The sequence below is a fragment of the Crinia signifera genome, unplaced genomic scaffold, assembly GCF_055691185.1.
Source record: "Crinia signifera unplaced genomic scaffold, ASM5569118v1 HAP2_SCAFFOLD_760, whole genome shotgun sequence".
Classification (NCBI taxonomy): Eukaryota; Metazoa; Chordata; class Amphibia; order Anura; family Myobatrachidae; genus Crinia; species Crinia signifera.
The window spans coordinates 497-24,878 of record NW_028142665.1 but is presented as its reverse complement, the minus strand read 5'-3'; the positions used below and the strand labels follow the sequence as shown (position 1 = coordinate 24,878).

Sequence of the window (24,382 nt, the reverse complement as noted above, 5' to 3'; positions counted from 1 at the left end):
ATGATCATCAATTGTTGGGCTTGGAAAAAAATGGAAGAGGAAAAAAAATTCCCAAAACAAAAGAGAATAAAGAGGAAAAAAAATTCCCAAAACAAAAGAGAGAGAAAAGAGAGCGCAAAAAGAAAAGAAAAAAAATATATAAGAGATCAAGAAAAAAAAAAAAAAACAAGCCATTTCAAATCGAGAGGGAGGGGGTCCAAAAATTCCATTGCTTTGATCCAGTTGATGTTTCCGTGGTAAGATCGTAGGTAAGTCACATAGCGTTTGCATATTTATTGGGAGGTCGCAGCGATTGATAAGTCCTTTAATTTAGGCAGGCTTCCGGTCTTTTGGCTAGGCCGCATATGCTGATATCAAGTGTAGTGTCACGTCAAGTAATTAACTGCCTCGATTCCAGAAAGTACAATTCAAGGAGTCAAGAAATAGTCACAAAATGATACACTGAGGCAGGATTTGAAAGTATTTATGCACAAGGGTTAAACCTTGAAGCAGCAAATGCATGCATTTCTAAATACAAAGGTGCACAAACAATTGATACTCCAAATCAAGTGCCAGGAATGGAAATAGTCTTTTTTTGGATAACAGATTAGGAAGGTGCACCGGTCCTGGAAGTACTGCAATACCAGGTCAATGCGTGGAGTGGACAGAGCAAGCTCTTCTTCCATCTCCCTGTTCTAAAAATCCATTTAATATATGGCCCCCAGATAGGGGGCGTATCAGATATTAAACTGATAAGAACAGATACTACACTTGATCTTAGCCAAAAGGCCGAGAAGCGATAACCCGAATGGGGTCCCAGCAAAGCGCGCAAACCGGAATTCGGCCACCAACACTGGTGGAGAAGAGATCAGCACCACGGACACATCTAACACACACACATCACTTCTTTGACGTTGCAGTCTGAAAGATACCAGGCTGTACGGCAGGTATGAATAGGACTTGAAGTGCTGGACAGGGACCGGAGGACGAGTAGCCATCCAACTGATTTTGTGATTAGGTCGTCGGCGGGCGGGCAGGGTGCCTCAGCTGGGTAGGAGGCCAAATTTGCATGTGCTCCGCCCCGTCTGTTGACGTCGCGTCAACAGACACACACCCACTAGGCAGACGACCAACAGGCAAGCAGCAGCAGCCAGCTGTCTCCTCGCTCTTTGCTGCCGCATGCCTGTGTCCCTGACGAACTGCTGCTGAGTAAATCAATCAGCTAGCTGCTGCAGAGGAGAAGGAGGAATCTTGCACAATCAGGTGCAATGACGGCTTTCCTGTTTTGAGCCCATTCAGCAGCAGTAGTAGTAGACAGTCAGATGGACAGGCATTCATGTGGCAGGACCCTTTGTGTGACATCACAATCTGCCCTCTATGACATCACAAGCTGCTCACTCGGAATCCGGCGGAACCTGACAGCCAGACAGTCACTTGGAACAGACAGGCAGACAGGACAGTCATGTGTAGGTGAGCTGGGTGGGCCAATGTTTTCTTTTATTGGCAGTTACCACCCAAATGATGGTCCGAAGAAGGTAAGTGATACTTTTTCTAAATCCCCCTCTCAATGATCATCAATTGTTGGGCTTGGAAAAAAATGGAAGAGGAAAAAAAATTCCCAAAACAAAAGAGAATAAAGAGGAAAAAAAATTCCCAAAACAAAAGAGAGAGAAAAGAGAGCGCAAAAAGAAAAGAAAAAAAATATATAAGAGATCAAGAAAAAAAAAAAAAAACAAGCCATTTCAAATCGAGAGGGAGGGGGTCCAAAAATTCCATTGCTTTGATCCAGTTGATGTTTCCGTGGTAAGATCGTAGGTAAGTCACATAGCGTTTGCATATTTATTGGGAGGTCGCAGCGATTGATAAGTCCTTTAATTTAGGCAGGCTTCCGGTCTTTTGGCTAGGCCGCATATGCTGATATCAAGTGTAGTGTCACGTCAAGTAATTAACTGCCTCGATTCCAGAAAGTACAATTCAAGGAGTCAAGAAATAGTCACAAAATGATACACTGAGGCAGGATTTGAAAGTATTTATGCACAAGGGTTAAACCTTGAAGCAGCAAATGCATGCATTTCTAAATACAAAGGTGCACAAACAATTGATACTCCAAATCAAGTGCCAGGAATGGAAATAGTCTTTTTTTGGATAACAGATTAGGAAGGTGCACCGGTCCTGGAAGTACTGCAATACCAGGTCAATGCGTGGAGTGGACAGAGCAAGCTCTTCTTCCATCTCCCTGTTCTAAAAATCCATTTAATATATGGCCCCCAGATAGGGGGCGTATCAGATATTAAACTGATAAGAACAGATACTACACTTGATCTTAGCCAAAAGGCCGAGAAGCGATAACCCGAATGGGGTCCCAGCAAAGCGCGCAAACCGGAATTCGGCCACCAACACTGGTGGAGAAGAGATCAGCACCACGGACACATCTAACACACACACATCACTTCTTTGACGTTGCAGTCTGAAAGATACCAGGCTGTACGGCAGGTATGAATAGGACTTGAAGTGCTGGACAGGGACCGGAGGACGAGTAGCCATCCAACTGATTTTGTGATTAGGTCGTCGGCGGGCGGGCAGGGTGCCTCAGCTGGGTAGGAGGCCAAATTTGCATGTGCTCCGCCCCGTCTGTTGACGTCGCGTCAACAGACACACACCCACTAGGCAGACGACCAACAGGCAAGCAGCAGCAGCCAGCTGTCTCCTCGCTCTTTGCTGCCGCATGCCTGTGTCCCTGACGAACTGCTGCTGAGTAAATCAATCAGCTAGCTGCTGCAGAGGAGAAGGAGGAATCTTGCACAATCAGGTGCAATGACGGCTTTCCTGTTTTGAGCCCATTCAGCAGCAGTAGTAGTAGACAGTCAGATGGACAGGCATTCATGTGGCAGGACCCTTTGTGTGACATCACAATCTGCCCTCTATGACATCACAAGCTGCTCACTCGGAATCCGGCGGAACCTGACAGCCAGACAGTCACTTGGAACAGACAGGCAGACAGGACAGTCATGTGTAGGTGAGCTGGGTGGGCCAATGTTTTCTTTTATTGGCAGTTACCACCCAAATGATGGTCCGAAGAAGGTAAGTGATACTTTTTCTAAATCCCCCTCTCAATGATCATCAATTGTTGGGCTTGGAAAAAAATGGAAGAGGAAAAAAAATTCCCAAAACAAAAGAGAATAAAGAGGAAAAAAAATTCCCAAAACAAAAGAGAGAGAAAAGAGAGCGCAAAAAGAAAAGAAAAAAATATATATAAGAGATCAAGAAAAAAAAAAAAAAACAAGCCATTTCAAATCGAGAGGGAGGGGGTCCAAAAATTCCATTGCTTTGATCCAGTTGATGTTTCCGTGGTAAGATCGTAGGTAAGTCACATAGCGTTTGCATATTTATTGGGAGGTCGCAGCGATTGATAAGTCCTTTAATTTAGGCAGGCTTCCGGTCTTTTGGCTAGGCCGCATATGCTGATATCAAGTGTAGTGTCACGTCAAGTAATTAACTGCCTCGATTCCAGAAAGTACAATTCAAGGAGTCAAGAAATAGTCACAAAATGATACACTGAGGCAGGATTTGAAAGTATTTATGCACAAGGGTTAAACCTTGAAGCAGCAAATGCATGCATTTCTAAATACAAAGGTGCACAAACAATTGATACTCCAAATCAAGTGCCAGGAATGGAAATAGTCTTTTTTTGGATAACAGATTAGGAAGGTGCACCGGTCCTGGAAGTACTGCAATACCAGGTCAATGCGTGGAGTGGACAGAGCAAGCTCTTCTTCCATCTCCCTGTTCTAAAAATCCATTTAATATATGGCCCCCAGATAGGGGGCGTATCAGATATTAAACTGATAAGAACAGATACTACACTTGATCTTAGCCAAAAGGCCGAGAAGCGATAACCCGAATGGGGTCCCAGCAAAGCGCGCAAACCGGAATTCGGCCACCAACACTGGTGGAGAAGAGATCAGCACCACGGACACATCTAACACACACACATCACTTCTTTGACGTTGCAGTCTGAAAGATACCAGGCTGTACGGCAGGTATGAATAGGACTTGAAGTGCTGGACAGGGACCGGAGGACGAGTAGCCATCCAACTGATTTTGTGATTAGGTCGTCGGCGGGCGGGCAGGGTGCCTCAGCTGGGTAGGAGGCCAAATTTGCATGTGCTCCGCCCCGTCTGTTGACGTCGCGTCAACAGACACACACCCACTAGGCAGACGACCAACAGGCAAGCAGCAGCAGCCAGCTGTCTCCTCGCTCTTTGCTGCCGCATGCCTGTGTCCCTGACGAACTGCTGCTGAGTAAATCAATCAGCTAGCTGCTGCAGAGGAGAAGGAGGAATCTTGCACAATCAGGTGCAATGACGGCTTTCCTGTTTTGAGCCCATTCAGCAGCAGTAGTAGTAGACAGTCAGATGGACAGGCATTCATGTGGCAGGACCCTTTGTGTGACATCACAATCTGCCCTCTATGACATCACAAGCTGCTCACTCGGAATCCGGCGGAACCTGACAGCCAGACAGTCACTTGGAACAGACAGGCAGACAGGACAGTCATGTGTAGGTGAGCTGGGTGGGCCAATGTTTTCTTTTATTGGCAGTTACCACCCAAATGATGGTCCGAAGAAGGTAAGTGATACTTTTTCTAAATCCCCCTCTCAATGATCATCAATTGTTGGGCTTGGAAAAAAATGGAAGAGGAAAAAAAATTCCCAAAACAAAAGAGAATAAAGAGGAAAAAAAATTCCCAAAACAAAAGAGAGAGAAAAGAGAGCGCAAAAAGAAAAGAAAAAAAATATATAAGAGATCAAGAAAAAAAAAAAAAAACAAGCCATTTCAAATCGAGAGGGAGGGGGTCCAAAAATTCCATTGCTTTGATCCAGTTGATGTTTCCGTGGTAAGATCGTAGGTAAGTCACATAGCGTTTGCATATTTATTGGGAGGTCGCAGCGATTGATAAGTCCTTTAATTTAGGCAGGCTTCCGGTCTTTTGGCTAGGCCGCATATGCTGATATCAAGTGTAGTGTCACGTCAAGTAATTAACTGCCTCGATTCCAGAAAGTACAATTCAAGGAGTCAAGAAATAGTCACAAAATGATACACTGAGGCAGGATTTGAAAGTATTTATGCACAAGGGTTAAACCTTGAAGCAGCAAATGCATGCATTTCTAAATACAAAGGTGCACAAACAATTGATACTCCAAATCAAGTGCCAGGAATGGAAATAGTCTTTTTTTGGATAACAGATTAGGAAGGTGCACCGGTCCTGGAAGTACTGCAATACCAGGTCAATGCGTGGAGTGGACAGAGCAAGCTCTTCTTCCATCTCCCTGTTCTAAAAATCCATTTAATATATGGCCCCCAGATAGGGGGCGTATCAGATATTAAACTGATAAGAACAGATACTACACTTGATCTTAGCCAAAAGGCCGAGAAGCGATAACCCGAATGGGGTCCCAGCAAAGCGCGCAAACCGGAATTCGGCCACCAACACTGGTGGAGAAGAGATCAGCACCACGGACACATCTAACACACACACATCACTTCTTTGACGTTGCAGTCTGAAAGATACCAGGCTGTACGGCAGGTATGAATAGGACTTGAAGTGCTGGACAGGGACCGGAGGACGAGTAGCCATCCAACTGATTTTGTGATTAGGTCGTCGGCGGGCGGGCAGGGTGCCTCAGCTGGGTAGGAGGCCAAATTTGCATGTGCTCCGCCCCGTCTGTTGACGTCGCGTCAACAGACACACACCCACTAGGCAGACGACCAACAGGCAAGCAGCAGCAGCCAGCTGTCTCCTCGCTCTTTGCTGCCGCATGCCTGTGTCCCTGACGAACTGCTGCTGAGTAAATCAATCAGCTAGCTGCTGCAGAGGAGAAGGAGGAATCTTGCACAATCAGGTGCAATGACGGCTTTCCTGTTTTGAGCCCATTCAGCAGCAGTAGTAGTAGACAGTCAGATGGACAGGCATTCATGTGGCAGGACCCTTTGTGTGACATCACAATCTGCCCTCTATGACATCACAAGCTGCTCACTCGGAATCCGGCGGAACCTGACAGCCAGACAGTCACTTGGAACAGACAGGCAGACAGGACAGTCATGTGTAGGTGAGCTGGGTGGGCCAATGTTTTCTTTTATTGGCAGTTACCACCCAAATGATGGTCCGAAGAAGGTAAGTGATACTTTTTCTAAATCCCCCTCTCAATGATCATCAATTGTTGGGCTTGGAAAAAAATGGAAGAGGAAAAAAAATTCCCAAAACAAAAGAGAATAAAGAGGAAAAAAAATTCCCAAAACAAAAGAGAGAGAAAAGAGAGCGCAAAAAGAAAAGAAAAAAAATATATAAGAGATCAAGAAAAAAAAAAAAAAACAAGCCATTTCAAATCGAGAGGGAGGGGGTCCAAAAATTCCATTGCTTTGATCCAGTTGATGTTTCCGTGGTAAGATCGTAGGTAAGTCACATAGCGTTTGCATATTTATTGGGAGGTCGCAGCGATTGATAAGTCCTTTAATTTAGGCAGGCTTCCGGTCTTTTGGCTAGGCCGCATATGCTGATATCAAGTGTAGTGTCACGTCAAGTAATTAACTGCCTCGATTCCAGAAAGTACAATTCAAGGAGTCAAGAAATAGTCACAAAATGATACACTGAGGCAGGATTTGAAAGTATTTATGCACAAGGGTTAAACCTTGAAGCAGCAAATGCATGCATTTCTAAATACAAAGGTGCACAAACAATTGATACTCCAAATCAAGTGCCAGGAATGGAAATAGTCTTTTTTTGGATAACAGATTAGGAAGGTGCACCGGTCCTGGAAGTACTGCAATACCAGGTCAATGCGTGGAGTGGACAGAGCAAGCTCTTCTTCCATCTCCCTGTTCTAAAAATCCATTTAATATATGGCCCCCAGATAGGGGGCGTATCAGATATTAAACTGATAAGAACAGATACTACACTTGATCTTAGCCAAAAGGCCGAGAAGCGATAACCCGAATGGGGTCCCAGCAAAGCGCGCAAACCGGAATTCGGCCACCAACACTGGTGGAGAAGAGATCAGCACCACGGACACATCTAACACACACACATCACTTCTTTGACGTTGCAGTCTGAAAGATACCAGGCTGTACGGCAGGTATGAATAGGACTTGAAGTGCTGGACAGGGACCGGAGGACGAGTAGCCATCCAACTGATTTTGTGATTAGGTCGTCGGCGGGCGGGCAGGGTGCCTCAGCTGGGTAGGAGGCCAAATTTGCATGTGCTCCGCCCCGTCTGTTGACGTCGCGTCAACAGACACACACCCACTAGGCAGACGACCAACAGGCAAGCAGCAGCAGCCAGCTGTCTCCTCGCTCTTTGCTGCCGCATGCCTGTGTCCCTGACGAACTGCTGCTGAGTAAATCAATCAGCTAGCTGCTGCAGAGGAGAAGGAGGAATCTTGCACAATCAGGTGCAATGACGGCTTTCCTGTTTTGAGCCCATTCAGCAGCAGTAGTAGTAGACAGTCAGATGGACAGGCATTCATGTGGCAGGACCCTTTGTGTGACATCACAATCTGCCCTCTATGACATCACAAGCTGCTCACTCGGAATCCGGCGGAACCTGACAGCCAGACAGTCACTTGGAACAGACAGGCAGACAGGACAGTCATGTGTAGGTGAGCTGGGTGGGCCAATGTTTTCTTTTATTGGCAGTTACCACCCAAATGATGGTCCGAAGAAGGTAAGTGATACTTTTTCTAAATCCCCCTCTCAATGATCATCAATTGTTGGGCTTGGAAAAAAATGGAAGAGGAAAAAAAATTCCCAAAACAAAAGAGAATAAAGAGGAAAAAAAATTCCCAAAACAAAAGAGAGAGAAAAGAGAGCGCAAAAAGAAAAGAAAAAAAATATATAAGAGATCAAGAAAAAAAAAAAAAAACAAGCCATTTCAAATCGAGAGGGAGGGGGTCCAAAAATTCCATTGCTTTGATCCAGTTGATGTTTCCGTGGTAAGATCGTAGGTAAGTCACATAGCGTTTGCATATTTATTGGGAGGTCGCAGCGATTGATAAGTCCTTTAATTTAGGCAGGCTTCCGGTCTTTTGGCTAGGCCGCATATGCTGATATCAAGTGTAGTGTCACGTCAAGTAATTAACTGCCTCGATTCCAGAAAGTACAATTCAAGGAGTCAAGAAATAGTCACAAAATGATACACTGAGGCAGGATTTGAAAGTATTTATGCACAAGGGTTAAACCTTGAAGCAGCAAATGCATGCATTTCTAAATACAAAGGTGCACAAACAATTGATACTCCAAATCAAGTGCCAGGAATGGAAATAGTCTTTTTTTGGATAACAGATTAGGAAGGTGCACCGGTCCTGGAAGTACTGCAATACCAGGTCAATGCGTGGAGTGGACAGAGCAAGCTCTTCTTCCATCTCCCTGTTCTAAAAATCCATTTAATATATGGCCCCCAGATAGGGGGCGTATCAGATATTAAACTGATAAGAACAGATACTACACTTGATCTTAGCCAAAAGGCCGAGAAGCGATAACCCGAATGGGGTCCCAGCAAAGCGCGCAAACCGGAATTCGGCCACCAACACTGGTGGAGAAGAGATCAGCACCACGGACACATCTAACACACACACATCACTTCTTTGACGTTGCAGTCTGAAAGATACCAGGCTGTACGGCAGGTATGAATAGGACTTGAAGTGCTGGACAGGGACCGGAGGACGAGTAGCCATCCAACTGATTTTGTGATTAGGTCGTCGGCGGGCGGGCAGGGTGCCTCAGCTGGGTAGGAGGCCAAATTTGCATGTGCTCCGCCCCGTCTGTTGACGTCGCGTCAACAGACACACACCCACTAGGCAGACGACCAACAGGCAAGCAGCAGCAGCCAGCTGTCTCCTCGCTCTTTGCTGCCGCATGCCTGTGTCCCTGACGAACTGCTGCTGAGTAAATCAATCAGCTAGCTGCTGCAGAGGAGAAGGAGGAATCTTGCACAATCAGGTGCAATGACGGCTTTCCTGTTTTGAGCCCATTCAGCAGCAGTAGTAGTAGACAGTCAGATGGACAGGCATTCATGTGGCAGGACCCTTTGTGTGACATCACAATCTGCCCTCTATGACATCACAAGCTGCTCACTCGGAATCCGGCGGAACCTGACAGCCAGACAGTCACTTGGAACAGACAGGCAGACAGGACAGTCATGTGTAGGTGAGCTGGGTGGGCCAATGTTTTCTTTTATTGGCAGTTACCACCCAAATGATGGTCCGAAGAAGGTAAGTGATACTTTTTCTAAATCCCCCTCTCAATGATCATCAATTGTTGGGCTTGGAAAAAAATGGAAGAGGAAAAAAAATTCCCAAAACAAAAGAGAATAAAGAGGAAAAAAAATTCCCAAAACAAAAGAGAGAGAAAAGAGAGCGCAAAAAGAAAAGAAAAAAAATATATAAGAGATCAAGAAAAAAAAAAAAAAACAAGCCATTTCAAATCGAGAGGGAGGGGGTCCAAAAATTCCATTGCTTTGATCCAGTTGATGTTTCCGTGGTAAGATCGTAGGTAAGTCACATAGCGTTTGCATATTTATTGGGAGGTCGCAGCGATTGATAAGTCCTTTAATTTAGGCAGGCTTCCGGTCTTTTGGCTAGGCCGCATATGCTGATATCAAGTGTAGTGTCACGTCAAGTAATTAACTGCCTCGATTCCAGAAAGTACAATTCAAGGAGTCAAGAAATAGTCACAAAATGATACACTGAGGCAGGATTTGAAAGTATTTATGCACAAGGGTTAAACCTTGAAGCAGCAAATGCATGCATTTCTAAATACAAAGGTGCACAAACAATTGATACTCCAAATCAAGTGCCAGGAATGGAAATAGTCTTTTTTTGGATAACAGATTAGGAAGGTGCACCGGTCCTGGAAGTACTGCAATACCAGGTCAATGCGTGGAGTGGACAGAGCAAGCTCTTCTTCCATCTCCCTGTTCTAAAAATCCATTTAATATATGGCCCCCAGATAGGGGGCGTATCAGATATTAAACTGATAAGAACAGATACTACACTTGATCTTAGCCAAAAGGCCGAGAAGCGATAACCCGAATGGGGTCCCAGCAAAGCGCGCAAACCGGAATTCGGCCACCAACACTGGTGGAGAAGAGATCAGCACCACGGACACATCTAACACACACACATCACTTCTTTGACGTTGCAGTCTGAAAGATACCAGGCTGTACGGCAGGTATGAATAGGACTTGAAGTGCTGGACAGGGACCGGAGGACGAGTAGCCATCCAACTGATTTTGTGATTAGGTCGTCGGCGGGCGGGCAGGGTGCCTCAGCTGGGTAGGAGGCCAAATTTGCATGTGCTCCGCCCCGTCTGTTGACGTCGCGTCAACAGACACACACCCACTAGGCAGACGACCAACAGGCAAGCAGCAGCAGCCAGCTGTCTCCTCGCTCTTTGCTGCCGCATGCCTGTGTCCCTGACGAACTGCTGCTGAGTAAATCAATCAGCTAGCTGCTGCAGAGGAGAAGGAGGAATCTTGCACAATCAGGTGCAATGACGGCTTTCCTGTTTTGAGCCCATTCAGCAGCAGTAGTAGTAGACAGTCAGATGGACAGGCATTCATGTGGCAGGACCCTTTGTGTGACATCACAATCTGCCCTCTATGACATCACAAGCTGCTCACTCGGAATCCGGCGGAACCTGACAGCCAGACAGTCACTTGGAACAGACAGGCAGACAGGACAGTCATGTGTAGGTGAGCTGGGTGGGCCAATGTTTTCTTTTATTGGCAGTTACCACCCAAATGATGGTCCGAAGAAGGTAAGTGATACTTTTTCTAAATCCCCCTCTCAATGATCATCAATTGTTGGGCTTGGAAAAAAATGGAAGAGGAAAAAAAATTCCCAAAACAAAAGAGAATAAAGAGGAAAAAAAATTCCCAAAACAAAAGAGAGAGAAAAGAGAGCGCAAAAAGAAAAGAAAAAAAATATATAAGAGATCAAGAAAAAAAAAAAAAAACAAGCCATTTCAAATCGAGAGGGAGGGGGTCCAAAAATTCCATTGCTTTGATCCAGTTGATGTTTCCGTGGTAAGATCGTAGGTAAGTCACATAGCGTTTGCATATTTATTGGGAGGTCGCAGCGATTGATAAGTCCTTTAATTTAGGCAGGCTTCCGGTCTTTTGGCTAGGCCGCATATGCTGATATCAAGTGTAGTGTCACGTCAAGTAATTAACTGCCTCGATTCCAGAAAGTACAATTCAAGGAGTCAAGAAATAGTCACAAAATGATACACTGAGGCAGGATTTGAAAGTATTTATGCACAAGGGTTAAACCTTGAAGCAGCAAATGCATGCATTTCTAAATACAAAGGTGCACAAACAATTGATACTCCAAATCAAGTGCCAGGAATGGAAATAGTCTTTTTTTGGATAACAGATTAGGAAGGTGCACCGGTCCTGGAAGTACTGCAATACCAGGTCAATGCGTGGAGTGGACAGAGCAAGCTCTTCTTCCATCTCCCTGTTCTAAAAATCCATTTAATATATGGCCCCCAGATAGGGGGCGTATCAGATATTAAACTGATAAGAACAGATACTACACTTGATCTTAGCCAAAAGGCCGAGAAGCGATAACCCGAATGGGGTCCCAGCAAAGCGCGCAAACCGGAATTCGGCCACCAACACTGGTGGAGAAGAGATCAGCACCACGGACACATCTAACACACACACATCACTTCTTTGACGTTGCAGTCTGAAAGATACCAGGCTGTACGGCAGGTATGAATAGGACTTGAAGTGCTGGACAGGGACCGGAGGACGAGTAGCCATCCAACTGATTTTGTGATTAGGTCGTCGGCGGGCGGGCAGGGTGCCTCAGCTGGGTAGGAGGCCAAATTTGCATGTGCTCCGCCCCGTCTGTTGACGTCGCGTCAACAGACACACACCCACTAGGCAGACGACCAACAGGCAAGCAGCAGCAGCCAGCTGTCTCCTCGCTCTTTGCTGCCGCATGCCTGTGTCCCTGACGAACTGCTGCTGAGTAAATCAATCAGCTAGCTGCTGCAGAGGAGAAGGAGGAATCTTGCACAATCAGGTGCAATGACGGCTTTCCTGTTTTGAGCCCATTCAGCAGCAGTAGTAGTAGACAGTCAGATGGACAGGCATTCATGTGGCAGGACCCTTTGTGTGACATCACAATCTGCCCTCTATGACATCACAAGCTGCTCACTCGGAATCCGGCGGAACCTGACAGCCAGACAGTCACTTGGAACAGACAGGCAGACAGGACAGTCATGTGTAGGTGAGCTGGGTGGGCCAATGTTTTCTTTTATTGGCAGTTACCACCCAAATGATGGTCCGAAGAAGGTAAGTGATACTTTTTCTAAATCCCCCTCTCAATGATCATCAATTGTTGGGCTTGGAAAAAAATGGAAGAGGAAAAAAAATTCCCAAAACAAAAGAGAATAAAGAGGAAAAAAAATTCCCAAAACAAAAGAGAGAGAAAAGAGAGCGCAAAAAGAAAAGAAAAAAAATATATAAGAGATCAAGAAAAAAAAAAAAAAACAAGCCATTTCAAATCGAGAGGGAGGGGGTCCAAAAATTCCATTGCTTTGATCCAGTTGATGTTTCCGTGGTAAGATCGTAGGTAAGTCACATAGCGTTTGCATATTTATTGGGAGGTCGCAGCGATTGATAAGTCCTTTAATTTAGGCAGGCTTCCGGTCTTTTGGCTAGGCCGCATATGCTGATATCAAGTGTAGTGTCACGTCAAGTAATTAACTGCCTCGATTCCAGAAAGTACAATTCAAGGAGTCAAGAAATAGTCACAAAATGATACACTGAGGCAGGATTTGAAAGTATTTATGCACAAGGGTTAAACCTTGAAGCAGCAAATGCATGCATTTCTAAATACAAAGGTGCACAAACAATTGATACTCCAAATCAAGTGCCAGGAATGGAAATAGTCTTTTTTTGGATAACAGATTAGGAAGGTGCACCGGTCCTGGAAGTACTGCAATACCAGGTCAATGCGTGGAGTGGACAGAGCAAGCTCTTCTTCCATCTCCCTGTTCTAAAAATCCATTTAATATATGGCCCCCAGATAGGGGGCGTATCAGATATTAAACTGATAAGAACAGATACTACACTTGATCTTAGCCAAAAGGCCGAGAAGCGATAACCCGAATGGGGTCCCAGCAAAGCGCGCAAACCGGAATTCGGCCACCAACACTGGTGGAGAAGAGATCAGCACCACGGACACATCTAACACACACACATCACTTCTTTGACGTTGCAGTCTGAAAGATACCAGGCTGTACGGCAGGTATGAATAGGACTTGAAGTGCTGGACAGGGACCGGAGGACGAGTAGCCATCCAACTGATTTTGTGATTAGGTCGTCGGCGGGCGGGCAGGGTGCCTCAGCTGGGTAGGAGGCCAAATTTGCATGTGCTCCGCCCCGTCTGTTGACGTCGCGTCAACAGACACACACCCACTAGGCAGACGACCAACAGGCAAGCAGCAGCAGCCAGCTGTCTCCTCGCTCTTTGCTGCCGCATGCCTGTGTCCCTGACGAACTGCTGCTGAGTAAATCAATCAGCTAGCTGCTGCAGAGGAGAAGGAGGAATCTTGCACAATCAGGTGCAATGACGGCTTTCCTGTTTTGAGCCCATTCAGCAGCAGTAGTAGTAGACAGTCAGATGGACAGGCATTCATGTGGCAGGACCCTTTGTGTGACATCACAATCTGCCCTCTATGACATCACAAGCTGCTCACTCGGAATCCGGCGGAACCTGACAGCCAGACAGTCACTTGGAACAGACAGGCAGACAGGACAGTCATGTGTAGGTGAGCTGGGTGGGCCAATGTTTTCTTTTATTGGCAGTTACCACCCAAATGATGGTCCGAAGAAGGTAAGTGATACTTTTTCTAAATCCCCCTCTCAATGATCATCAATTGTTGGGCTTGGAAAAAAATGGAAGAGGAAAAAAAATTCCCAAAACAAAAGAGAATAAAGAGGAAAAAAAATTCCCAAAACAAAAGAGAGAGAAAAGAGAGCGCAAAAAGAAAAGAAAAAAAATATATAAGAGATCAAGAAAAAAAAAAAAAAACAAGCCATTTCAAATCGAGAGGGAGGGGGTCCAAAAATTCCATTGCTTTGATCCAGTTGATGTTTCCGTGGTAAGATCGTAGGTAAGTCACATAGCGTTTGCATATTTATTGGGAGGTCGCAGCGATTGATAAGTCCTTTAATTTAGGCAGGCTTCCGGTCTTTTGGCTAGGCCGCATATGCTGATATCAAGTGTAGTGTCACGTCAAGTAATTAACTGCCTCGATTCCAGAAAGTACAATTCAAGGAGTCAAGAAATAGTCACAAAATGATACACTGAGGCAGGATTTGAAAGTATTTATGCACAAGGGTTAAACCTTGAAGCAGCAAATGCATGCATTTCTAAATACAAAGGTGCACAAACAATTGATACTCCAAATCAAGTGCCAGGAATGGAAATAGTCTTTTTTTGGATAACAGATTAGGAAGGTGCACCGGTCCTGGAAGTACTGCAATACCAGGTCAATGCGTGGAGTGGACAGAGCAAGCTCTTCTTCCATCTCCCTGTTCTAAAAATCCATTTAATATATGGCCCCCAGATAGGGGGCGTATCAGATATTAAACTGATAAGAACAGATACTACACTTGATCTTAGCCAAAAGGCCGAGAAGCGATAACCCGAATGGGGTCCCAGCAAAGCGCGCAAACCGGAATTCGGCCACCAACACTGGTGGAGAAGAGATCAGCACCACGGACACATCTAACACACACACATCACTTCTTTGACGTTGCAGTCTGAAAGATACCAGGCTGTACGGCAGGTATGAATAGGACTTGAAGTGCTGGACAGGGACCGGAGGACGAGTAGCCATCCAACTGATTTTGTGATTAGGTCGTCGGCGGGCGGGCAGGGTGCCTCAGCTGGGTAGGAGGCCAAATTTGCATGTGCTCCGCCCCGTCTGTTGACGTCGCGTCAACAGACACACACCCACTAGGCAGACGACCAACAGGCAAGCAGCAGCAGCCAGCTGTCTCCTCGCTCTTTGCTGCCGCATGCCTGTGTCCCTGACGAACTGCTGCTGAGTAAATCAATCAGCTAGCTGCTGCAGAGGAGAAGGAGGAATCTTGCACAATCAGGTGCAATGACGGCTTTCCTGTTTTGAGCCCATTCAGCAGCAGTAGTAGTAGACAGTCAGATGGACAGGCATTCATGTGGCAGGACCCTTTGTGTGACATCACAATCTGCCCTCTATGACATCACAAGCTGCTCACTCGGAATCCGGCGGAACCTGACAGCCAGACAGTCACTTGGAACAGACAGGCAGACAGGACAGTCATGTGTAGGTGAGCTGGGTGGGCCAATGTTTTCTTTTATTGGCAGTTACCACCCAAATGATGGTCCGAAGAAGGTAAGTGATACTTTTTCTAAATCCCCCTCTCAATGATCATCAATTGTTGGGCTTGGAAAAAAATGGAAGAGGAAAAAAAATTCCCAAAACAAAAGAGAATAAAGAGGAAAAAAAATTCCCAAAACAAAAGAGAGAGAAAAGAGAGCGCAAAAAGAAAAGAAAAAAAATATATAAGAGATCAAGAAAAAAAAAAAAAAACAAGCCATTTCAAATCGAGAGGGAGGGGGTCCAAAAATTCCATTGCTTTGATCCAGTTGATGTTTCCGTGGTAAGATCGTAGGTAAGTCACATAGCGTTTGCATATTTATTGGGAGGTCGCAGCGATTGATAAGTCCTTTAATTTAGGCAGGCTTCCGGTCTTTTGGCTAGGCCGCATATGCTGATATCAAGTGTAGTGTCACGTCAAGTAATTAACTGCCTCGATTCCAGAAAGTACAATTCAAGGAGTCAAGAAATAGTCACAAAATGATACACTGAGGCAGGATTTGAAAGTATTTATGCACAAGGGTTAAACCTTGAAGCAGCAAATGCATGCATTTCTAAATACAAAGGTGCACAAACAATTGATACTCCAAATCAAGTGCCAGGAATGGAAATAGTCTTTTTTTGGATAACAGATTAGGAAGGTGCACCGGTCCTGGAAGTACTGCAATACCAGGTCAATGCGTGGAGTGGACAGAGCAAGCTCTTCTTCCATCTCCCTGTTCTAAAAATCCATTTAATATATGGCCCCCAGATAGGGGGCGTATCAGATATTAAACTGATAAGAACAGATACTACACTTGATCTTAGCCAAAAGGCCGAGAAGCGATAACCCGAATGGGGTCCCAGCAAAGCGCGCAAACCGGAATTCGGCCACCAACACTGGTGGAGAAGAGATCAGCACCACGGACACATCTAACACACACACATCACTTCTTTGACGTTGCAGTCTGAAAGATACCAGGCTGTACGGCAGGTATGAATAGGACTTGAAGTGCTGGACAGGGACCGGAGGACGAGTAGCCATCCAACTGATTTTGTGATTAGGTCGTCGGCGGGCGGGCAGGGTGCCTCAGCTGGGTAGGAGGCCAAATTTGCATGTGCTCCGCCCCGTCTGTTGACGTCGCGTCAACAGACACACACCCACTAGGCAGACGACCAACAGGCAAGCAGCAGCAGCCAGCTGTCTCCTCGCTCTTTGCTGCCGCATGCCTGTGTCCCTGACGAACTGCTGCTGAGTAAATCAATCAGCTAGCTGCTGCAGAGGAGAAGGAGGAATCTTGCACAATCAGGTGCAATGACGGCTTTCCTGTTTTGAGCCCATTCAGCAGCAGTAGTAGTAGACAGTCAGATGGACAGGCATTCATGTGGCAGGACCCTTTGTGTGACATCACAATCTGCCCTCTATGACATCACAAGCTGCTCACTCGGAATCCGGCGGAACCTGACAGCCAGACAGTCACTTGGAACAGACAGGCAGACAGGACAGTCATGTGTAGGTGAGCTGGGTGGGCCAATGTTTTCTTTTATTGGCAGTTACCACCCAAATGATGGTCCGAAGAAGGTAAGTGATACTTTTTCTAAATCCCCCTCTCAATGATCATCAATTGTTGGGCTTGGAAAAAAATGGAAGAGGAAAAAAAATTCCCAAAACAAAAGAGAATAAAGAGGAAAAAAAATTCCCAAAACAAAAGAGAGAGAAAAGAGAGCGCAAAAAGAAAAGAAAAAAAATATATAAGAGATCAAGAAAAAAAAAAAAAAACAAGCCATTTCAAATCGAGAGGGAGGGGGTCCAAAAATTCCATTGCTTTGATCCAGTTGATGTTTCCGTGGTAAGATCGTAGGTAAGTCACATAGCGTTTGCATATTTATTGGGAGGTCGCAGCGATTGATAAGTCCTTTAATTTAGGCAGGCTTCCGGTCTTTTGGCTAGGCCGCATATGCTGATATCAAGTGTAGTGTCACGTCAAGTAATTAACTGCCTCGATTCCAGAAAGTACAATTCAAGGAGTCAAGAAATAGTCACAAAATGATACACTGAGGCAGGATTTGAAAGTATTTATGCACAAGGGTTAAACCTTGAAGCAGCAAATGCATGCATTTCTAAATACAAAGGTGCACAAACAATTGATACTCCAAATCAAGTGCCAGGAATGGAAATAGTCTTTTTTTGGATAACAGATTAGGAAGGTGCACCGGTCCTGGAAGTACTGCAATACCAGGTCAATGCGTGGAGTGGACAGAGCAAGCTCTTCTTCCATCTCCCTGTTCTAAAAATCCATTTAATATATGGCCCCCAGATAGGGGGCGTATCAGATATTAAACTGATAAGAACAGATACTACACTTGATCTTAGCCAAAAGGCCGAGAAGCGATAACCCGAATGGGGTCCCAGCAAAGCGCGCAAACCGGAATTCGGCCACCAACACTGGTGGAGAAGAGATCAGCACCACGGACACATCTAACACACACACATCACTTCTTTGACGTTGCAGTCTGAAAGATACCAGGCTGTACGGCAGGTATGAATAGGACTTGAAGTGCTGGACAGGGACCGGAGGACGAGTAGCCATCCAACTGATTTTGTGATTAGGTCGTCGGCGGGCGGGCAGGGTGCCTCAGCTGGGTAGGAGGCCAAATTTGCATGTGCTCCGCCCCGTCTGTTGACGTCGCGTCAACAGACACACACCCACTAGGCAGACGACCAACAGGCAAGCAGCAGCAGCCAGCTGTCTCCTCGCTCTTTGCTGCCGCATGCCTGTGTCCCTGACGAACTGCTGCTGAGTAAATCAATCAGCTAGCTGCTGCAGAGGAGAAGGAGGAATCTTGCACAATCAGGTGCAATGACGGCTTTCCTGTTTTGAGCCCATTCAGCAGCAGTAGTAGTAGACAGTCAGATGGACAGGCATTCATGTGGCAGGACCCTTTGTGTGACATCACAATCTGCCCTCTATGACATCACAAGCTGCTCACTCGGAATCCGGCGGAACCTGACAGCCAGACAGTCACTTGGAACAGACAGGCAGACAGGACAGTCATGTGTAGGTGAGCTGGGTGGGCCAATGTTTTCTTTTATTGGCAGTTACCACCCAAATGATGGTCCGAAGAAGGTAAGTGATACTTTTTCTAAATCCCCCTCTCAATGATCATCAATTGTTGGGCTTGGAAAAAAATGGAAGAGGAAAAAAAATTCCCAAAACAAAAGAGAATAAAGAGGAAAAAAAATTCCCAAAACAAAAGAGAGAGAAAAGAGAGCGCAAAAAGAAAAGAAAAAAAATATATAAGAGATCAAGAAAAAAAAAAAAAAACAAGCCATTTCAAATCGAGAGGGAGGGGGTCCAAAAATTCCATTGCTTTGATCCAGTTGATGTTTCCGTGGTAAGATCGTAGGTAAGTCACATAGCGTTTGCATATTTATTGGGAGGTCGCAGCGATTGATAAGTCCTTTAATTTAGGCAGGCTTCCGGTCTTTTGGCTAGGCCGCATATGCTGATATCAAGTGTAGTGTCACGTCAAGTAATTAACTGCCTCGATTCCAGAAAGTACAATTCAAGGAGTCAAGAAATAGTCACAAAATGATACACTGAGGCAGGATTTGAAAGTATTTATGCACAAGGGTTAAACCTTGAAGCAGCAAATGCATGCATTTCTAAATACAAAGGTGCACAAACAATTGATACTCCAAATCAAGTGCCAGGAATGGAAATAGTCTTTTTTTGGATAACAGATTAGGAAGGTGCACCGGTCCTGGAAGTACTGCAATACCAGGTCAATGCGTGGAGTGGACAGAGCAAGCTCTTCTTCCATCTCCCTGTTCTAAAAATCCATTTAATATATGGCCCCCAGATAGGGGGCGTATCAGATATTAAACTGATAAGAACAGATACTACACTTGATCTTAGCCAAAAGGCCGAGAAGCGATAACCCGAATGGGGTCCCAGCAAAGCGCGCAAACCGGAATTCGGCCACCAACACTGGTGGAGAAGAGATCAGCACCACGGACACATCTAACACACACACATCACTTCTTTGACGTTGCAGTCTGAAAGATACCAGGCTGTACGGCAGGTATGAATAGGACTTGAAGTGCTGGACAGGGACCGGAGGACGAGTAGCCATCCAACTGATTTTGTGATTAGGTCGTCGGCGGGCGGGCAGGGTGCCTCAGCTGGGTAGGAGGCCAAATTTGCATGTGCTCCGCCCCGTCTGTTGACGTCGCGTCAACAGACACACACCCACTAGGCAGACGACCAACAGGCAAGCAGCAGCAGCCAGCTGTCTCCTCGCTCTTTGCTGCCGCATGCCTGTGTCCCTGACGAACTGCTGCTGAGTAAATCAATCAGCTAGCTGCTGCAGAGGAGAAGGAGGAATCTTGCACAATCAGGTGCAATGACGGCTTTCCTGTTTTGAGCCCATTCAGCAGCAGTAGTAGTAGACAGTCAGATGGACAGGCATTCATGTGGCAGGACCCTTTGTGTGACATCACAATCTGCCCTCTATGACATCACAAGCTGCTCACTCGGAATCCGGCGGAACCTGACAGCCAGACAGTCACTTGGAACAGACAGGCAGACAGGACAGTCATGTGTAGGTGAGCTGGGTGGGCCAATGTTTTCTTTTATTGGCAGTTACCACCCAAATGATGGTCCGAAGAAGGTAAGTGATACTTTTTCTAAATCCCCTCTCAATGATCATCAATTGTTGGGCTTGGAAAAAAATGGAAGAGGAAAAAAAATTCCCAAAACAAAAGAGAATAAAGAGGAAAAAAAATTCCCAAAACAAAAGAGAGAGAAAAGAGAGCGCAAAAAGAAAAGAAAAAAAATATATAAGAGATCAAGAAAAAAAAAAAAAAACAAGCCATTTCAAATCGAGAGGGAGGGGGTCCAAAAATTCCATTGCTTTGATCCAGTTGATGTTTCCGTGGTAAGATCGTAGGTAAGTCACATAGCGTTTGCATATTTATTGGGAGGTCGCAGCGATTGATAAGTCCTTTAATTTAGGCAGGCTTCCGGTCTTTTGGCTAGGCCGCATATGCTGATATCAAGTGTAGTGTCACGTCAAGTAATTAACTGCCTCGATTCCAGAAAGTACAATTCAAGGAGTCAAGAAATAGTCACAAAATGATACACTGAGGCAGGATTTGAAAGTATTTATGCACAAGGGTTAAACCTTGAAGCAGCAAATGCATGCATTTCTAAATACAAAGGTGCACAAACAATTGATACTCCAAATCAAGTGCCAGGAATGGAAATAGTCTTTTTTTGGATAACAGATTAGGAAGGTGCACCGGTCCTGGAAGTACTGCAATACCAGGTCAATGCGTGGAGTGGACAGAGCAAGCTCTTCTTCCATCTCCCTGTTCTAAAAATCCATTTAATATATGGCCCCCAGATAGGGGGCGTATCAGATATTAAACTGATAAGAACAGATACTACACTTGATCTTAGCCAAAAGGCCGAGAAGCGATAACCCGAATGGGGTCCCAGCAAAGCGCGCAAACCGGAATTCGGCCACCAACACTGGTGGAGAAGAGATCAGCACCACGGACACATCTAACACACACACATCACTTCTTTGACGTTGCAGTCTGAAAGATACCAGGCTGTACGGCAGGTATGAATAGGACTTGAAGTGCTGGACAGGGACCGGAGGACGAGTAGCCATCCAACTGATTTTGTGATTAGGTCGTCGGCGGGCGGGCAGGGTGCCTCAGCTGGGTAGGAGGCCAAATTTGCATGTGCTCCGCCCCGTCTGTTGACGTCGCGTCAACAGACACACACCCACTAGGCAGACGACCAACAGGCAAGCAGCAGCAGCCAGCTGTCTCCTCGCTCTTTGCTGCCGCATGCCTGTGTCCCTGACGAACTGCTGCTGAGTAAATCAATCAGCTAGCTGCTGCAGAGGAGAAGGAGGAATCTTGCACAATCAGGTGCAATGACGGCTTTCCTGTTTTGAGCCCATTCAGCAGCAGTAGTAGTAGACAGTCAGATGGACAGGCATTCATGTGGCAGGACCCTTTGTGTGACATCACAATCTGCCCTCTATGACATCACAAGCTGCTCACTCGGAATCCGGCGGAACCTGACAGCCAGACAGTCACTTGGAACAGACAGGCAGACAGGACAGTCATGTGTAGGTGAGCTGGGTGGGCCAATGTTTTCTTTTATTGGCAGTTACCACCCAAATGATGGTCCGAAGAAGGTAAGTGATACTTTTTCTAAATCCCCCTCTCAATGATCATCAATTGTTGGGCTTGGAAAAAAATGGAAGAGGAAAAAAAATTCCCAAAACAAAAGAGAATAAAGAGGAAAAAAAATTCCCAAAACAAAAGAGAGAGAAAAGAGAGCGCAAAAAGAAAAGAAAAAAAATATATAAGAGATCAAGAAAAAAAAAAAAAAACAAGCCATTTCAAATCGAGAGGGAGGGGGTCCAAAAATTCCATTGCTTTGATCCAGTTGATGTTTCCGTGGTAAGATCGTAGGTAAGTCACATAGCGTTTGCATATTTATTGGGAGGTCGCAGCGATTGATAAGTCCTTTAATTTAGGCAGGCTTCCGGTCTTTTGGCTAGGCCGCATATGCTGATATCAAGTGTAGTGTCACGTCAAGTAATTAACTGCCTCGATTCCAGAAAGTACAATTCAAGGAGTCAAGAAATAGTCACAAAATGATACACTGAGGCAGGATTTGAAAGTATTTATGCACAAGGGTTAAACCTTGAAGCAGCAAATGCATGCATTTCTAAATACAAAGGTGCACAAACAATTGATACTCCAAATCAAGTGCCAGGAATGGAAATAGTCTTTTTTTGGATAACAGATTAGGAAGGTGCACCGGTCCTGGAAGTACTGCAATACCAGGTCAATGCGTGGAGTGGACAGAGCAAGCTCTTCTTCCATCTCCCTGTTCTAAAAATCCATTTAATATATGGCCCCCAGATAGGGGGCGTATCAGATATTAAACTGATAAGAACAGATACTACACTTGATCTTAGCCAAAAGGCCCGAGAAGCGATAACCCGAATGGGGTCCCAGCAAAGCGCGCAAACCGGAATTCGGCCACCAACACTGGTGGAGAAGAGATCAGCACCACGGACACATCTAACACACACACATCACTTCTTTGACGTTGCAGTCTGAAAGATACCAGGCTGTACGGCAGGTATGAATAGGACTTGAAGTGCTGGACAGGGACCGGAGGACGAGTAGCCATCCAACTGATTTTGTGATTAGGTCGTCGGCGGGCGGGCAGGGTGCCTCAGCTGGGTAGGAGGCCAAATTTGCATGTGCTCCGCCCCGTCTGTTGACGTCGCGTCAACAGACACACACCCACTAGGCAGACGACCAACAGGCAAGCAGCAGCAGCCAGCTGTCTCCTCGCTCTTTGCTGCCGCATGCCTGTGTCCCTGACGAACTGCTGCTGAGTAAATCAATCAGCTAGCTGCTGCAGAGGAGAAGGAGGAATCTTGCACAATCAGGTGCAATGACGGCTTTCCTGTTTTGAGCCCATTCAGCAGCAGTAGTAGTAGACAGTCAGATGGACAGGCATTCATGTGGCAGGACCCTTTGTGTGACATCACAATCTGCCCTCTATGACATCACAAGCTGCTCACTCGGAATCCGGCGGAACCTGACAGCCAGACAGTCACTTGGAACAGACAGGCAGACAGGACAGTCATGTGTAGGTGAGCTGGGTGGGCCAATGTTTTCTTTTATTGGCAGTTACCACCCAAATGATGGTCCGAAGAAGGTAAGTGATACTTTTTCTAAATCCCCCTCTCAATGATCATCAATTGTTGGGCTTGGAAAAAAATGGAAGAGGAAAAAAAATTCCCAAAACAAAAGAGAATAAAGAGGAAAAAAAATTCCCAAAACAAAAGAGAGAGAAAAGAGAGCGCAAAAAGAAAAGAAAAAAAATATATAAGAGATCAAGAAAAAAAAAAAAAAAACAAGCCATTTCAAATCGAGAGGGAGGGGGTCCAAAAATTCCATTGCTTTGATCCAGTTGATGTTTCCGTGGTAAGATCGTAGGTAAGTCACATAGCGTTTGCATATTTATTGGGAGGTCGCAGCGATTGATAAGTCCTTTAATTTAGGCAGGCTTCCGGTCTTTTGGCTAGGCCGCATATGCTGATATCAAGTGTAGTGTCACGTCAAGTAATTAACTGCCTCGATTCCAGAAAGTACAATTCAAGGAGTCAAGAAATAGTCACAAAATGATACACTGAGGCAGGATTTGAAAGTATTTATGCACAAGGGTTAAACCTTGAAGCAGCAAATGCATGCATTTCTAAATACAAAGGTGCACAAACAATTGATACTCCAAATCAAGTGCCAGGAATGGAAATAGTCTTTTTTTGGATAACAGATTAGGAAGGTGCACCGGTCCTGGAAGTACTGCAATACCAGGTCAATGCGTGGAGTGGACAGAGCAAGCTCTTCTTCCATCTCCCTGTTCTAAAAATCCATTTAATATATGGCCCCCAGATAGGGGGCGTATCAGATATTAAACTGATAAGAACAGATACTACACTTGATCTTAGCCAAAAGGCCGAGAAGCGATAACCCGAATGGGGTCCCAGCAAAGCGCGCAAACCGGAATTCGGCCACCAACACTGGTGGAGAAGAGATCAGCACCACGGACACATCTAACACACACACATCACTTCTTTGACGTTGCAGTCTGAAAGATACCAGGCTGTACGGCAGGTATGAATAGGACTTGAAGTGCTGGACAGGGACCGGAGGACGAGTAGCCATCCAACTGATTTTGTGATTAGGTCGTCGGCGGGCGGGCAGGGTGCCTCAGCTGGGTAGGAGGCCAAATTTGCATGTGCTCCGCCCCGTCTGTTGACGTCGCGTCAACAGACACACACCCACTAGGCAGACGACCAACAGGCAAGCAGCAGCAGCCAGCTGTCTCCTCGCTCTTTGCTGCCGCATGCCTGTGTCCCTGACGAACTGCTGCTGAGT

At 45.7% G+C, this 24,382-nt stretch overlaps 16 non-coding genes across 16 annotated transcripts; all 16 read right to left on the bottom strand.

The window, feature by feature from the left end:
- Nucleotides 1-589: 589 nt before the first annotated feature.
- LOC146056252 (U2 spliceosomal RNA) lies at nt 590-780 on the bottom strand. The gene has a single exon (XR_014469075.1). It is a non-coding gene; the product is annotated as a U2 spliceosomal RNA (small nuclear RNA).
- Nucleotides 781-2,135: 1,355 nt separating this feature from the next.
- On the bottom strand, nt 2,136-2,326 carry LOC146056251 (U2 spliceosomal RNA). Its single transcript, XR_014469074.1, has one exon. It is a non-coding gene; the product is annotated as a U2 spliceosomal RNA (small nuclear RNA).
- A 1,356-nt stretch (nt 2,327-3,682) lies between these two features.
- On the bottom strand, nt 3,683-3,873 carry LOC146056250 (U2 spliceosomal RNA). Its single transcript, XR_014469073.1, has one exon. It is a non-coding gene; the product is annotated as a U2 spliceosomal RNA (small nuclear RNA).
- Nucleotides 3,874-5,228: 1,355 nt separating this feature from the next.
- On the bottom strand, nt 5,229-5,419 carry LOC146056249 (U2 spliceosomal RNA). Its single transcript, XR_014469072.1, has one exon. It is a non-coding gene; the product is annotated as a U2 spliceosomal RNA (small nuclear RNA).
- Nucleotides 5,420-6,774: 1,355 nt separating this feature from the next.
- Nucleotides 6,775-6,965, bottom strand: LOC146056248 (U2 spliceosomal RNA). Its single transcript, XR_014469071.1, has one exon. It is a non-coding gene; the product is annotated as a U2 spliceosomal RNA (small nuclear RNA).
- A 1,355-nt stretch (nt 6,966-8,320) lies between these two features.
- Nucleotides 8,321-8,511, bottom strand: LOC146056247 (U2 spliceosomal RNA). Its single transcript, XR_014469070.1, has one exon. It is a non-coding gene; the product is annotated as a U2 spliceosomal RNA (small nuclear RNA).
- A 1,355-nt stretch (nt 8,512-9,866) lies between these two features.
- LOC146056246 (U2 spliceosomal RNA) lies at nt 9,867-10,057 on the bottom strand. Its single transcript, XR_014469069.1, has one exon. It is a non-coding gene; the product is annotated as a U2 spliceosomal RNA (small nuclear RNA).
- A 1,355-nt stretch (nt 10,058-11,412) lies between these two features.
- LOC146056245 (U2 spliceosomal RNA) lies at nt 11,413-11,603 on the bottom strand. Its single transcript, XR_014469068.1, has one exon. It is a non-coding gene; the product is annotated as a U2 spliceosomal RNA (small nuclear RNA).
- A 1,355-nt stretch (nt 11,604-12,958) lies between these two features.
- On the bottom strand, nt 12,959-13,149 carry LOC146056243 (U2 spliceosomal RNA). The gene has a single exon (XR_014469067.1). It is a non-coding gene; the product is annotated as a U2 spliceosomal RNA (small nuclear RNA).
- A 1,355-nt stretch (nt 13,150-14,504) lies between these two features.
- On the bottom strand, nt 14,505-14,695 carry LOC146056242 (U2 spliceosomal RNA). Its single transcript, XR_014469066.1, has one exon. It is a non-coding gene; the product is annotated as a U2 spliceosomal RNA (small nuclear RNA).
- A 1,355-nt stretch (nt 14,696-16,050) lies between these two features.
- Nucleotides 16,051-16,241, bottom strand: LOC146056269 (U2 spliceosomal RNA). Its single transcript, XR_014469090.1, has one exon. It is a non-coding gene; the product is annotated as a U2 spliceosomal RNA (small nuclear RNA).
- A 1,355-nt stretch (nt 16,242-17,596) lies between these two features.
- LOC146056268 (U2 spliceosomal RNA) lies at nt 17,597-17,787 on the bottom strand. The gene has a single exon (XR_014469089.1). It is a non-coding gene; the product is annotated as a U2 spliceosomal RNA (small nuclear RNA).
- A 1,355-nt stretch (nt 17,788-19,142) lies between these two features.
- Nucleotides 19,143-19,333, bottom strand: LOC146056265 (U2 spliceosomal RNA). The gene has a single exon (XR_014469087.1). It is a non-coding gene; the product is annotated as a U2 spliceosomal RNA (small nuclear RNA).
- A 1,354-nt stretch (nt 19,334-20,687) lies between these two features.
- On the bottom strand, nt 20,688-20,878 carry LOC146056253 (U2 spliceosomal RNA). Its single transcript, XR_014469076.1, has one exon. It is a non-coding gene; the product is annotated as a U2 spliceosomal RNA (small nuclear RNA).
- Nucleotides 20,879-22,233: 1,355 nt separating this feature from the next.
- LOC146056267 (U2 spliceosomal RNA) lies at nt 22,234-22,425 on the bottom strand. Its single transcript, XR_014469088.1, has one exon. It is a non-coding gene; the product is annotated as a U2 spliceosomal RNA (small nuclear RNA).
- A 1,356-nt stretch (nt 22,426-23,781) lies between these two features.
- Nucleotides 23,782-23,972, bottom strand: LOC146056241 (U2 spliceosomal RNA). Its single transcript, XR_014469065.1, has one exon. It is a non-coding gene; the product is annotated as a U2 spliceosomal RNA (small nuclear RNA).
- Nucleotides 23,973-24,382: the final 410 nt, after the last annotated feature.